Below are 6581 nucleotides of genomic sequence, written 5' to 3'. Positions count from 1 at the left end.
TAATGCCCATTTGTATTGCCTGTGTGCAATACGTTACACTTCTCTCTATTAAAATGTAATTTGCCACGTGTCTGCCAAGTTCTGAATGCTGTCTAGATAATTTTGAATGACCTTTGCTGCTACAACAGTGTTTGCCGCCACTCCTATTTTTGTGTCGTCTGCAAATTTAACAAGCTTGCTTACTATACCAGAATCTAAATCATGAATGTAGATTAGGAATAGCAGAGGACCTAATAGTGATCCCTGAGGTACACCCCTGGCTACCTCACTACATTTTGAGGTTTCTCCTCTATTTAGTACTTTCTGTTTTCTACATGTTAACCACTCCCTAATCCATGTGCATGCATTTCCTTGAATCCCTACTGCATTCAGTTTGAGAATTAATGTTGAAAGGGAGGGAAGATCTTCTCCACAGAAGATTCTCCCAGCCTTTCAACTTTTTTCAAAAACAATACAATTAAAAAAGGCATCAGTGTTTAATTTCCAGACGATTTTAAACTCGCAGCACATTTGAAATGACCATTGGAACAGTATTTCTTAAAAAAATGTGTATATATTAAATATTTTTAAATAAACTATTTTATATATTTCTTTTCTCAAACAGTTTCCCAGTTTTTAATCATTTGAAACTGGTACTGTCTTCAACATGACTGTTCCTAATGAATTAGCCATTCTCCTTGCATTATGCTGTTGGACTTTTGAATGACAAATGTTCGTTTTGAAAAGTAAATGTTGAAAAACAGGGAAGATCTTCTCCACAGATGAATTACAAATACAAAACAGAAAATAATTGATTGCATAAGTATTCACCCCCTTGAGTCAATATTTGGTAGAGGCACCTTTGGCAGCAATTACAGCCATGAGTCTATTTGGATAAGTCTCTACCAGCTTTGCACATCTGGACACTGCTATTTTTGCCCATTCTTCTTTGCAAAATTGCTCAAGCTCCGTCAAGTTGGATGGGGACCTTTGGTGAACAGCAATTTTCAACTCTTTCCACATATTCTCAATTGGATTGAGGTCCGGGCTTTGACTGGGCCACTCCAGGACATTGACCTTTTTGTTTTTAAGCCACTCCAGTGTGCCTTTGGCTGTATGTTTGGGGTCATTGTCCTGCTGGAAGATGAATCTTCTCCAAGTCCCAGGTCTATTGCAGACTTCAGCAAGTTTTCCTTCAGGATTTCTCTGTACTTTGCCGCATCCATTTTGCCCTCTATCTTCACGAGCTTTCCAGGCCCTGACGCAGAGAAGCATCCCCATAGCATGATGCTGCCACCACCATGCTTCACGGTAGGGATGGTGTTCTCAGGATGATGTACGGTGTTAGGCTTGCGCCAAACATAGCGCTTAGCGTTGTGGCCAAAAAGCTCTATTCTGGTCTCATCAGACCATAGAATCTTCTTCCACTTGGTCTCAGAGTCTCCCACATGCCTTCTGGGAAACTCTAGCCGAGATTTGATGCGAGTTCTTTTCTTTTTGCCACTCTCCCATAAAGGCCAGTTTTGTGAAGCACCCGGGCTATTGTTGCCATATGCACAGTGTCTCCCAGCTCAGCCGTGGAACACTGTAACTCCTTTAGAGTTGCCATAGGCCTCTTGGTGGCCTCCCTGACTAGTGCCCTATACGCCCAGATACTCCGTTTTTGAGGACGGCCTGTTCTAGACAGATTCACAGTTGTGCCATATTCTCTCCATTTCTTAATAATGGACTTTACTGTGCTCTGAGAGGATATTCAATGCCTTGGAAATGTTCTTATATCCTACCCCTGATTGGTGCTTTTGAAGAACCTTATTCCGGATTTGCTTTGAATGTTCCTTCATCTTCATGATGTAGTTTTTGTTAGGAAATGTACTAACCAACTGTGGGACCTCCCAGAGACAGGTGTATTTAACCTGAAATCATGTGAAACACCTTAATTGCACACAGGTGGACTCCACTCAACTAATTATGTGACTTCTAAAGACAATTGGTTGCACCAGAGCTTATTTAGGTGTGTCATAGCAAAGGGGGTGAATACTTATGCAATCAATTATTTTCTGTTTTATATTTGTAATTAATTTAGAACAATTTGTAGATTTTATTTTTCACTTTGACATTATGGACTTTTCTTGTGTTGATCAGTGGGAAACATAGCGCTTAGCGTTGAGGCCAAAAAGCTCTATTTTGGTCTCATCAGACCATAGAATCTTCTTCCACTTGGTCTCAGAGTCTCCCACATGCCTTCTGGGAAACTCTAGCCGAGATTTGATGCGAGTTTTTTTCAACAATGGCTTTCTTTTTGCCACTCTCCCATAAAGGCCAGTTTTGTGAAGCACCCGGGCTATTGTTGCCATATGCACAGTGTCTCCCAGCTCAGCCGTGGAAAACTGTAACTCCTTTAGAGTTGCCATAGGCCTCTTGGTGGCCTCCCTGACTATTGCCCTATACGCCCGGATACTCCATTTTTGAGGACGGCCTGTTCTAGACAGATTCACAGTTGTGCCATATTCTCTCCATTTCTTAATAATGGACTTTACTGTGCTCTGAGATGATATTCAATGCCTTGGAAATGTTCTTATATCCTACCCCTGATTGGTGCTTTTGAAGAACCTTATTCCGGATTTGCATTGAATGTTCCTTCATCTTCATGATGTAGTTTTTGTTAGGAAATGTACTAACCAACTGTGGGACCTCCCAGAGACAGGTGTATTTAACCTGAAATCATGTGAAACACCTTAATTGCACACAGGTGGACTCCATTCAACTAATTATGTGACTTCTAAAGACAACTGGTTGCACCAGAGCTTATTTAGGTGTGTCATAGCAAAGGGGGTGAATACTTATGCAATCAATTATTTTCTGTTTTATATTTGTAATTAATTTAGAACAATTTGTAGATTTTATTTTTCACTTTGACATTATGGACTTTTCTTGTGTTGATCAGTGCCAAACATAGCGCTTAGCGTTGAGGCCAAAAAGCTCTATTTTGGTCTCATCAGACCATAGAATCTTCTTCCACTTGGTCTCAGAGTCTCCCACATGCCTTCTGGGAAACTCTAGCCGTGATTTGATGCGAGTTTTTTTCAACAATGGCTTTCTTTTTGCCACTCTCCCATAAAGACCAGTTTTGTGAAGCACCCGGGCTATTGTTGCCATATGCACAGTGTCTCCCAGCTCAGCCGTGGAACACTGTAACTCCTTTAGAGTTGCCATAGGCCTCTTGGTGGCCTACCTGACTAGTGCCCTATACGCCCGGATACTCCGTTTTTGAGGACGGCCTGTTCTAGACAGATTCACAGTTGTGCCATATTCTCTCCATTTCTTAATAATGGACTTTACTGTGCTCTGAGAGGATATTCAATGCCTTGGAAATGTTCTTATATCCTACCCCTGATTGGTGCTTTTGAAGAACCTTATTCCGGATTTGCTTTGAATGTTCCTTCATCTTCATGATGTAGTTTTTGTTAGGAAATGTACTAACCAACTGTGGGACCTCCCAGAGACAGGTGTATTTAACCTGAAATCATGTGAAACACCTTAATTGCACACAGGTGGACTCCATTCAACTAATTATGTGACTTCTAAAGACAATTGGCTGCACCAGAGCTTATTTAGGTGTGTCATAGCAAAGGGGGTGAATACTTATGCAATCAATTATTTTCTGTTTTATATTTGTAATTAATTTAGAACAATTTGTAGATTTTATTTTTCACTTTGACATTATGGACTTTTCTTGTGTTGATCAGTGGCAAACATAGCGCTTAGTGTTGAGGCCAAAAAGCTCTATTTTGGTCTCATCAGACCATAGAATCTTCTTCCACTTGGTCTCAGAGTCTCCCACATGCCTTCTGGGAAACTCTAGCCGAGATTTGATGCAAGTTTTTTTCAACAATGGCTTTCTTTTTGCCACTCTCCCATAAAGGCCAGTTTTGTGAAGCTCCCGGGCTATTGTTGCCATATGCACAGTGTCTCCCAGCTCAGCCGTGGAACACTGTAACTCCTTTAGAGTTGCCATAGGCCTCTTGGTGGCCTCCCTGACTAGTGCCCTATACGCCCGGATACTCAGTTTTTGAGGTCGGCCTGTTCTAGACAGATTCACAGTTGTGCCATATTCTCTCCATTTCTTAATAATGGACTTTACTGTGCTCTGAGATGATATTCAATGCCTTGGAAATGTTCTTATATCCTACCCCTGATTGGTGCTTTTGAAGAACCTTATTCCGGATTTGCTTTGAATGTTCCTTCATCTTCATGATGTAGTTTTTGTTAGGAAATGTACTAACCAACTGTGGGACCTCCCAGAGACAGGTGTATTTAACCTGAAATCATGTGAAACACCTTAATTGCACACAGGTGGACTCCATTCAACTAATTATGTGACTTCTAAAGACAACTGGTTGCACCAGAGCTTATTTAGGTGTGTCATAGCAAAGGGGGTGAATACTTATGCAATCAATTATTTTCTGTTTTATATTTGTAATTAATTTAGAACAATTTGTAGATTTTATTTTTCACTTTGACATTATGGACTTTTCTTGTGTTGATCAGTGGGAAACATAGCGCTTAGCGTTGAGGGCAAAAAGCTCTATTTTGGTCTCATCAGACCATAGAATCTTCTTCCACTTGGTCTCAGAGTCTCCCACATGCCTTCTGGGAAACTCTAGCCGAGATTTGATGCGAGTTTTTTTCAACAATGGCTTTCTTTTTGCCACTTTCCCAGAAAGGCCAGTTTTGTGAAGCACCCGGGCTATTGTTGCCATATGCACAGTGTCTCCCAGCTCAGCCATGGAACACTGTAACTCCTTTAGAGTTGCCATAGGCCTCTTGGTGGCCTCCCTGACTAGTGCACTTCTCGCCCGGATACTCCGTTTTTGAGGACGGCCTGTTCTAGACAGATTCACAGTTGTGCCATTTTCTCTCCATTTCTTAATAATGGACTTTACTGTGGTCTGAGAGGATATTCAATGCCTTGGAAATGTTCTTATATCCTACCCCTGATTGGTGCTTTTGAAGAACCTTATTCCGGATTTGCTTTGAATGTTCCTTCATCTTCATCATGTAGTTTTTGTTAGGAAATGTACTAACCAACTGTGGGACCTCCCAGAGACAGGTGTATTTAACCTGAAATCATGTTAAACACCTTAATTGCACACAGGTGGACTCCATTCAACTAATTATGTGACTTCTAAAGACAATTGGTTGCACCAGAGCTTATTTAGGTGAGTCATAGCAAAGGGGGTGAATACTTATGCAATCAATTATTTTCTGTTTTATATTTGTAATTAATTTAGAACAATTTGTAGATTTTATTTTTCACTTTGACATTATGGACTTTTCTTGTGTTGATCAGTGGCAAACATAGCGCTTAGCGTTGAGGCCAAAAAGCTCTATTTTGGTCTCATCAGACCATAGAATCTTCTTCCACTTGGTCTCAGAGTCTCCCACATGCCTTCTGGGAAACTCTAGGCGAGATTTGATGCGAGTTTTTTTCAACAATGGCTTTCTTTTTGCCACTCTCCCATAAAGGCCAGTTTTGTGAAGCACCCGGGCTATTGTTGCCATATGCACAGTGTCTCCCAGCTCAGCCGTGGAACACTGTAACTCCTTTAGAGTTGCCATAGGCCTCTTGGTGGCCTCCCTGACTATTGCCCTATACGCCCGGATACTCCGTTTTTGAGGACGGCCTGTTCTAGACAGATTCACAGTTGTGCCATATTCTCTCCATTTCTTAATAATGGACTTTACTGTGCTCTGAGATGATATTCAATGCCTTGGAAATGTTCTTATATCCTACCCCTGATTGGTGCTTTTGAAGAACCTTATTCCGGATTTGCTTTGAATGTTCCTTCATCTTCATCGTGTAGTTTTTGTTAGGAAATGTACTAACCAACTGTGGGACCTCCCAGAGACAGGTGTATTTAACCTGAAATCATGTAAAACACCTTAATTGCACACAGGTGGACTCCACTCAACTAATTATGTGACTTCTAAAGACAATTGGTTGCACCAGAGCTTATTTAGGTGTGTCATAGCAAAGGGGGTGAATACTTATGCAATCAATTATTTTCTGTTTTATATTTGTAATTAATTTAGAACAATTTGTAGATTTTATTTTTCACTTTGACATTATGGACTTTTCTTGTGTTGATCAGTGGCAAACATAGCGCTTAGCTTTGAGGCCAAAAAGCTCTATTTTGGTCTCATCAGACCATAGAATCTTCTTCCACTTGGTCTCAGAGTCTCCCACATGCCTTCTGGGAAACTCTAGCCGAGATTTGATGCGAGTTTTTTTCAACAATGGCTTTCTTTTTGCCACTCTCCCATAAAGACCAGTTTTGTGAAGCACCCGGGCTATTGTTGCCATATGCACAGTGTCTCCCAGCTCAGCTGTGGAACACTGTAACTCCTTTAGAGTTGCCATAGGCCTCTTGGTGGCCTCCCTGACTAGTGCCCTATACGCCCAGATACTCCGTTTTTGAGGACGGCCTGTTCTAGACAGATTCACAGTTGTGCCATATTCTCTCCATTTCTTAATAATGGACTTTACTGTGCTCTGAGATGATATTCAATGCCTTGGAAATGTTCTTATATCCTACCCCTGA

Source organism: Acipenser ruthenus, unplaced genomic scaffold (assembly GCF_902713425.1).
Source record: "Acipenser ruthenus unplaced genomic scaffold, fAciRut3.2 maternal haplotype, whole genome shotgun sequence".
NCBI lineage: Eukaryota > Metazoa > Chordata > Actinopteri > Acipenseriformes > Acipenseridae > Acipenser > Acipenser ruthenus.
Note: the sequence above shows the minus strand (reverse complement) of the source record.